This window comes from Lepisosteus platostomus, chromosome 5 (genome assembly GCF_059453375.1).
Source record: "Lepisosteus platostomus isolate fLepPlt1 chromosome 5, fLepPlt1.hap1, whole genome shotgun sequence".
Classification (NCBI taxonomy): domain Eukaryota; kingdom Metazoa; phylum Chordata; class Actinopteri; order Semionotiformes; family Lepisosteidae; genus Lepisosteus; species Lepisosteus platostomus.
In genome coordinates, this window is record NC_142615.1 from 56,934,225 (window position 1) to 56,943,645 (window position 9,421).

The 9,421-nt window shown below is 40.1% G+C and overlaps 1 long non-coding RNA gene across 1 annotated transcript; it reads right to left on the minus strand.

Annotated features, from left to right (window-relative positions):
* Nucleotides 1-2,332: 2,332 nt before the first annotated feature.
* On the minus strand, nucleotides 2,333-8,698 carry LOC148669951 (uncharacterized). Its single transcript, XR_015936953.1, has 2 exons — nucleotides 8,100-8,698; nucleotides 2,333-5,681 (listed from the first exon to the last, which is right to left on the minus strand). It is a non-coding gene; the product is annotated as an uncharacterized LOC148669951 (long non-coding RNA).
* Nucleotides 8,699-9,421: the final 723 nt, after the last annotated feature.

Here is a 9,421-nt window from a genome sequence, read left to right on the forward strand (position 1 = left end):
ATAGCACAGGGTGAACCATTTATACAGTGTCCCTGGAGCACTTGGGTTTAAGGGCCTTGTTCAGAAACCCAACAGAAGAGGATTTCTCTGATGGCCACGAGACACGAGCTGACAACCTTCCAACCACAGGCACAGCCACCACACAACCCCATATACCTTAGATAGTACGACGGCGCTGAGCTCACTCTGGTGCAGTTCTGCAATGTGAGGAAAGGCAGTAATGCAATGGATAACGCAGATCAAAAGATTGTAGGTTCATTTCCTGTCTGACTCATATTGCTTTTAAAACTATCGAGCTCCTCAGTAATAAATGTCCTTTATGTAAGTGAACTGCACCTGACAGCTATAAAACATACTTTGGGTCAATTGCAACAAACTTTCAAAAGGAGCACACAGCTGCAGACTAGTTAACACGATTATATCTTGAGATCATCTCCAGCTCTGAGCTCAATTGCAACGAAAAACTCTGCGGAACAAAGCTGGAGAGCAGCTGAACTTGTGCTCAGGTTTCAGCATTGTTGTTTTTCTAATTAACACTAACTGCAGGAGCTCTGATTCAAAGCTTTTCAATTATTCTGGTCAGTGTGTTAATATGTAGGTTATGAGGTATATGGGTATATGTAATATCATAATTGTTACTTTTTTTGTCTGTCCAAGTATATAACTGGATATTGTCAATTTCCAATTAATTATTACATATATTTTAAAATATTGCAGATCTGGGTAAGTTTGCTCACAAAAGCAAGAAACTTAGAACGGGACTTAAACAAAGAGACTTTGGCTAGGTTTTTTTTCTTATACTTCATTGACCCAATGGTGTGTTTCAGTCTTCCATAAAACATTCATAGCAGAGGATGGTTTTGGTGCATCAAATTCTAGGTTATGAGCCCAGCACACTTCAGCTGCACCACTCTGCTGTGTGATGAAGGTGTTAACACAGCCGTTCTTTCTATGCCTTCTAAAAGCACACCTGAGATGAAAAGTTGCAACGGTAAAAGATGTCACCTTAAGCACTTGGTGTTTTTTAGTACAGATCTTCACACTGTGCTTTACATGGTAGATCTCAAGATCGCTGAGAAACAGAGCTCCTGCTTTCCGACGCTACTGATACTTTAATCGTGAATCACCAATTCTCAACAAGAATCGGCAAATCAAAACCCAAACACATATTCACATCGGTGTCCTAGTCAATAACAATATGATGCATTTAAGAATCTGTGTGGTCTCGTGTTATATTTCTTACCATAAGAACCATAAGATTGTTTCCCAACTTGTCGGGATCGCAGGAAGAAAGTCCAGATTAATCCATTGGGATCGTACTGGATTTAATTGAGATTTTGAAATGTTTCTTGCAAAGTTATTCAAGTTTGCTTGAAACTTTAATAAAAAAGCTATTTGAAATTTCTTAGCTTAAAATCTCTGATGTTGCGGTTACTAAACTTGGACATGATGTTCCGAAGATGTGCAATGTGGTTTTATTCTTCAAGAATTCTCACTGTGCGAGCCTGTACTATGACATTCGATTTTGTTTAGATTATCTAGGTGGAGTACAACGAGAAGAACACCTTGAATTTTTTTTTGGTATAGAAAAAATGCTAATAAAGAAGTCTTTGACGCTATGAATAATAATAATAATAATAATAACAGTTTTGAACTGATCAATCTGTATTCTCTTGCAATAACAACTTATAATGTGGGAAGATTGGCTCTGGGTTTTTCTAAGTCCTAGTGAATGGTGCGAATATGTTGAATGCACTCTTGGGATTATCTACGCAAAAAAGGAAAGAAATTCATTTTAATCAAATACGTTCATTATCATGTTCTTCAAGGTACCATTGTGGTGCCAAATATTCAAGGATGTAAAGGATACGACTTTAAATAAGAACACCCGAACAGCACAATGAGTAAAAGTCTCAAGCCAGTCCCCCTAAAGAAAACTGACATTTCCGCTTCAAATTAAATACTACAGTCCCTGACCTTTACGTTTTGGCTTGAAATATGTCGGTCCCAATAAGCTCGGGTAGTGCTCATCTGTGTAAACTGTAAAGTCGATTACATGTGGCAGCAGATCAATTCCGTGAAATTTATGTTGTCAAGACCTGGTTTCAAAACAGGGTTATTATTGCCACAATATAATAGACTACCCACTATATTGTTTCAAGATCTATTCAGTGAGCACAGAAAGTTGTATAAGGGCTAGACTGCTTTGCACTTTCTAGATACCAGTATGCGAATTTGAGCTTTTTAAAATTATTTTAATAATAGTCTTTACAATAAAGTTAGTTAAAAAAACGTAACTTATCAAAGTAAGAAACAGTATTGTTTCAACAAATTTAGCCTTTTTATGCTTTTATTTTTTATTCTTTTTATACTTTAATATTTTACACATCACATCACAGACCATCTTGAAATTAAACAATTAGAAAACTGGAACACAACCTCAGTTCCCCAAAGAGAAAAACTGTCTTACACTGACCTCGTTCCTTATTAGGAAACCAAGGTTGTGAAGACAATCTGTTGTTTCTGTTCCTCCAAGGCATCAGTGAAGGAAAATATTATGCTAAAGTTGGGAAACACACTCCGAATGGTCCATATATTTGATTTCTGTGATCCGTGTAGGATACAATAGGCAACTTGGTGCTTCTCCAGCAATGTGTTTCAGGGAGAAACCTCAGTTTAGTTCAGTTTACTGGTGTATTCAGCACAGCTCCCTGTATCACTCATGCAGCTGGCCAAGTGCTCAATGGCGCCAGACTCAAGGACTTGTGTCTTTCCAGCTCATTTAGGTGTTCTGGTCTCTAAAAGGAGCTCAAATCCCCCTCCTACCACAAGCATTTTTTTCCCTGTCTTACGTTGTTCCAGTCTTCTTGTGCTCGCTGACAGTGACAGGAGGAGAAAAACAGAAAAACTGCTTTCCTGATTCATAATATTTATTTTATTAAAATACAAGTATATCTTTCAGCTTTTGTCACATGGCTTCTAGCAAACTCAAAGCATGACTTAATGTTGGCCTTTTCAGAAGCGGCTTCCTTCTAGCCACTCTCCCAAAGAGACCGAATCTGTAAACTGCTGAAGAGATTTTTCATGTCTGCACAGTTTCTCCCATTTCAGCCAAAGAGCTCTGCAACTATCAGTGACTCTTGGTCACTTTTCTGACAATCACCATTCTTGTCCGGTTGCTCAATTTGGTAGGAGGGCCTGATCTTAGTAGTGTCTGGGTTGTGCCATGTTTTTCCTATTTTGTTACAATGGGTTTTTAACGGTGCTTCTAGGAAGGTTCAAAACTTTGCCAATCTTTTTATAACCTTCTCCAGGTTTTTTCATTCTAACAACTTCATCTCAAAGTTCCAAAGGCAGCTCCTCAGTCTTCATGACAGCAGGACTGATCTGATCTGCTGTTTCAGTTGCGAGACCTGACAGTGATATTTACTGTGCAATCAAGCAATTGAACACTGGTGAATTTGAAATGAACACAGGTGTACCTTGTCAACGTATTTAGTGTGATCTCTCAAGATAATTGACCGAAATTAGGTTGTTAAAACAAAGGGGGTGAATACTTATCAATTAAGTAATTTTCCATTTTTATTTTAAATATGTCTTCAGAATTATAAATACTTAATTTCATTTTAACATTATAGAGAATTGCTTCTACAGGAGTGGAAAAAAACATTTAAATAATTTGACTTAGCAACACAGCAGAAGGAGAAATAAACAATGGGGCATGAATACTTTCTGAAGGCACTGTATATATTGCTTGTCCTGTCTTGTTTAAAAAAACAGTTGCATTGGAAAAAAATATATATATATGGAATTATTACAAATGGTGCCAAAATAGATTTTCCTATTAAAAGAGATTCATACAGTATCTAATTCTTTATTATTTACCCTTTATTGCATAAATATTTATTGTATTTGATATATATCCTCTCTTATCCACATAAATTAAACTCCATGACAAGAACTATTTCTGTTTTAGTCAACTGTAAATAAGAGTATAGTCAAAATTTAACTGACCAGATGAACTCAAAAGTGGGTGACTTCAAAGTGACTATGACTAATAGACATTTTGGGAACAAGTAAAGTTTTGTTCCATGCTGAAAAGGGAAGAAATTAAATGTTTCGGCTGTGAAGCCTTCTTCGGATGTCACATGCTGACGCATCTACCTACATATCTACCTTGACTTGACTAAGACTATGATTAAATAAAAAACCTGGTGACTAAATTGATGTTTTTAAGTCACCTAACTGGATAAAACTCTTCCCACACTGACTGTAGTTGAATGGTCTCTCTCTTGTGTGAATGCGCTGATGTAGTTTTAAGAGGTGTGAGTGACTAAAACTCTTCCCACACTGGCTGCAGCTGAATGGTCTCTCTCCTGTGTGAATGCGCTGGTGGGCTATTAAGTTACTTGACTGACTAAAACTCTTCCCACACTGACCACAGCTGAATGGTCTCTCTCCTGTGTGAATGCGCTGGTGGGCTATTAAGGTACTTGACTGACTAAAACTCTTCCCACACTGACTGCAGCTGAATGGTCTCTCTCCTCTGTGAATGCGCTGGTGGGCTATTAAGCTACTTGACCAACTAAAATTCCTCCCACACTGACTGCAGCTGAATGGTCTCTCTCCCGTGTGAATACGCTGGTGTCTTTTTAAGTCACTTGACTGAATAAAACTCTTCTCACACTGACTGCAGCTGAATGGTCTCGCTCCTGTGTGAATGTGCTGGTAGGGTTTTGAAATACTAGAATGACAGAAACGCTGCTTCTCCCTGTGCCATAATGGCAGTTTATCCACTCCATCTGAGCAAGGCCTTGACTGATTCTTCCTCATCCCCTGATCATGCTGGGGACTCTTATTCTGCCAACGCTCCATGGAATGGTCTTGCTCTTTGTGCTGAAACTGAGATCTGTTTTCTCCACCATGTCCCTCAGTGTGCTTCTCAGCAGTGTGAATCATCTGGGGCTCCTTCTTCAGCTCTCTGAGACTTAAACCGTCCAGTTCATTCAGTTGTTCCTCTCTTTGCCCAAGAACAGACATAGTCTCCAGTTCATTAAAACTTTCAACAATTTTCTCAGTAATCAGATTATTAAACCTGTGTGTAAAGTCATTAGATACAAAGGGATCATATGATTGTTTGAGACTCTGCAATGACAGTCTCTCCACTTGAACAGAACAATGCCTAATTATCAAGCCCTGTAGGAGCTGCTGTTGCTCCTCCCTGTAATGACTCTTCTCTGTGTGCTGTGACTCAGTACTGTTCTCTTCACCAGGTACATCAGTCTGCTGCTCTTCAGGGTCAATCAACTGGGTTTCTGTGTCCTGTTCTGTGAGATTTAAAACATCCAGTTCTTTACTGTGCTCTTGTACAGAGACACAGCCCAGTTCATTACAACCTTGTGTAATATTGTTCGTGTCCAGATTATTAATCTTCTCTGTAAAATTATCACATACTAAGAGCCCAGATGTCTCACTCTCAGGCTCTGTCTTCATCATGGGCACAGAGTCCAGATCCTTGACACTCTGTCTCCTCTCTGTGTGCTGCTCACTTACTGTCTCTTTCCCTTCTGCAGCAGTGAGCTCTGTCTCCTGTATCAGAATGGAGACCCACTCCTCCTCACTGCGCTGCTGTTCAAGAGGAGCCCTGTCCCCAGCGTCAGAGAGAGCACTGGCCTCTGAGCCTGTAAGCACAGGACAAGAGGACGAGACCTTTATAATAATAAACTTTATTTTATATAGCACTTTTAAAGGTGGCTTCTCAAAGCACTTTAAAAAAGGCCAACAACAAAAAATACACAATATAAGCACGGTGAGAATGCACAGTTAAAGGAAACAGTAGATGGTGGTACTAAGTCCAGTAGGAGCAGAAGGGTAAAGAACAGTTAAATAAAGGCTCTTCTGAAGAAGAAGGTTTTGAGTCTGGATTTGAAGAAGTTTAGAGAAGATGACTCTCCGATATCCTTAGGGAGAGAGTTCCAGAGCTTGGGGGCATAACAGGAGAAGGCCATGTCACCCATAGGGTGTAGAAGGACTGGGGGACAAATAGTTGTACACAATTAGAAGAGCGAAGGTTGGGAGGTGGGGAGTAGGGCGATAACTCAGACAGGTACTGAGGTGTCAAGCCATGGAGAGCCTTATAGGCGAGCAGGAGGATTGTTCAGTCGATAAGAAACTTGACAGGAAGCCAGTGCAAGGACTCCAGAATAGGAGTAATCTGAACACTTGCACTAGACCTGGTCAGGATTCTGGCTGCCAAATTTTGGACATACTGGAGTTTGTTCAATGTGGATTTAGAAGAGAGTAGAGCTTTACAGTATTCGATTCAAGATTAGACAACACTTTTCAGCCACAGTTAGTGATAACATAGGGCATAGTCAAGCAATATTTCTGAGGGGAATGAAAGATGTTCAGACAACATGCTGCACATGTGGGTCGAACATCAAATATCATCCTCAAGTGTTTCCAATATAGACTGAAGCTCAAGTACAAGACCATCTACAGATAGGGTTACAGCACTGGTTTTATAAAGTTGATGGGTGGTGCCAATAAGCATGACTTCAGTCTTGTCACAGTTAAGATGAAGGACATTTTGAATCATCCAAGATTTTATATCGGAGATACAACTAAATACATCCACATCAACGTCAGGTTTGGTATGGATTTATATTTGAGTATCATCAGCATAGTAGTGATAACTGAGGCCATGTGATCTTAAAAACTTTAAACTACACACACATACTAGTACACCCACAATCAATTTGGGTTGTTTAAACATAGCGGAATAAGTTGGTATAAGGGGGTGTTCTGATTTAGCTTTGTCAGAAACCTAACTACCATGTAAAAAGTAAGTCTACTGTAATAATATCATAATTACATTACATTTACATTAACACTGCAGATAGAAAGAGAGTGGTTAATACAGACACATTGACTGGACACTACAGTACATTAACACTACACTGAGAGAGAGGGTTTAAACAGACAACAAACTGGAAATAAAAGCATATTAACACTGCACTGACAGAGAGGGGTAAATACAGACACACTGACTGGACATAACAGTACATTAACACTGCACTGAGAGAAAGGGGTTAATAGATACATACCAACTGCACACTGCAGCATATCAGCACTGCACTGAAAGGAGTTTATACAGACACACTGACTGGACACTACAGTACTTTAACAGTACTTTGCACTGAGAGAGAGAGGGGTTAATATAGACACACTGACTGGACACTACAGTACATTAATTCTGCACAGAGAGAGGGGTTAATACAGACAAACTGACTGGACACTACAGTACTTGAACACTGCACTGAGAGAGAGGGGTTAATACAGACACTGACTGGACACAACAGGACATAAAGACTGCACTGAGAGAGGGGGTGAGTACAGAAGCATTGACTGCACACTACAGTACATTAACATTGCACTGAGAGAGAGAGGGGTTAATATAGACACACTGACTGGACACTACAGTACATCAACACTGCACTGATAGAAGGGGGTTAAAACAGACACAATGACTAGACACTCCTGTACATTAACACTGCACTGAGAGAGAGGGGGGTTAATACAGACATACTGGATTAATATTTCAGACACAGACACAGACCCTGGAGGACTGTAATACTTAAACTAATTAAAATATTTTTATATACACAATCATTAGTAGACATAGACATATAAAAATCTAGACCAATACAATGTAAATACAATATTAATAAATGTTGTTTCCTAATGACGTTGGATTACAAATTGATTCAGTGAAACAACTGTTGAATCTGAACAAGGTGTTTTCAGCACCGTAACCGGACAAAACAGTTCAGTTTCCAATAAAGAATCCCATTGCACACACATGTCTTTCCCACGTCACTCTGCATCTCTCCACTATATTCTCACCTCTTTCGGAAAGTTTATTTGATGACAGTTTGATACTTTGTTAGAACGCGTACTGATAATGAGAATGTTTACTATTGTGAGATGTTTTCTTTAAAATAAAGTTTGTTATTTAAAAAATCTCAGCAGTGAGTTAGTTATAGACACTGGTTTTTAACAAACACACACTCTGACTTCATACAAGTCACCACACTGACCTGACAATCGTTTCATGTCCATTTCTTCTTTTATTCCTGCAGTCACTACACAGGGAAGCGTCTGGGTACACTGATCTCCTCCTCCTCCCAACTCCTTCTCCCACAGCTGCAATCTCCACTTCAGGCTCTCGTTTTCCTTCTTCAGCTGCGCCATTTCACTCCCGACACTGTCCTCCACACACTGTGTGATTTTAAACACGGCCCGTCTCACCAGGATCTGGGAGACGCTGAGGAGTTTGTCTTGAAACGCGTTCTCAGAGTCAGACATCCTGTTTCCAAAAACTTCTGACACTTCATACACGAACGATTTGAGCAAAACGTGCATGAAAGAGGCAAGCTGGGTTTGCAGATTTAACAAGCACTCCGCCATCCTTCTTCAGAGTCGGTCAGAAACAAAGGCTGACTTCCGGAGTTTAAACAGAACAACTTATTTTTTATTCTTCACAGATCCTGTTGTCAGGGCTGTGCTCTGTTCAAGCATAAACACAGTCGACAAGACGTTGCGTATTCAGAACCTGAAGTTATTTTAAAGAAAAACAACAACTTCCTTCTTTATCTAAAGAAAATGATTCAGTCAACCCACACGTGGGTGAAATACATGCAGGGTCGCGCAATATAATGACGTCATTCGTTTGCGCGGTCGCAGCTTCAAAACAATCGAGAAGCAGAGCTGAGAAAGAGGAGTTTCTTCAACCGGATATAAACTTCTCTGCACCTCCTAGCGCCACCTAGTCAAGAGGAGTGAATCACCTGCGACCTTCGCCGTTCGTGACGGAACAGATTTACTTTTTTGCCCTTCCACAACCCTCCTCCCCAACGAAAACGTCTCAAGTGGATTTTTTCAAGTGGATTTTGATCTCCCTATGCAGGTTTTTGTTTAAAGAAAAAAATGCTGTCGTTTCTTGCCAACTGGCAGTATTTCTTCTGCACTGATAAGCAGGATTTCTATTTCATATTTCACAAATTGTTTGAATTTGTCCATTGTCCCTAATTGTTGTTTATGTTTGATTAACAGACAAAATATGACAACCCCTCTACTGAGCATATACTTACTTTTCCTTATGTACTGTAGCAGCCCCGACACTGAGAAACGAAGTGAAAATGGCTTTTATCTAGCATTTTATATTGTAACGCAACGGGGGCTCAGGCGGGCGCCCTTGCCGCATCTGTTCGGCCCCATCCCGACTGGAGGCTCGAACCCGGGACTTCCGCGTCTCTCTACAGAGACCTAGCCCCGTGAGCTAAAGAGAGATCTCTCTACAGCCCAGTAGCTGTGGTCCTGCTATCACAGGGAAGGGCGGTGACGTCACCCGCTCTGGTAC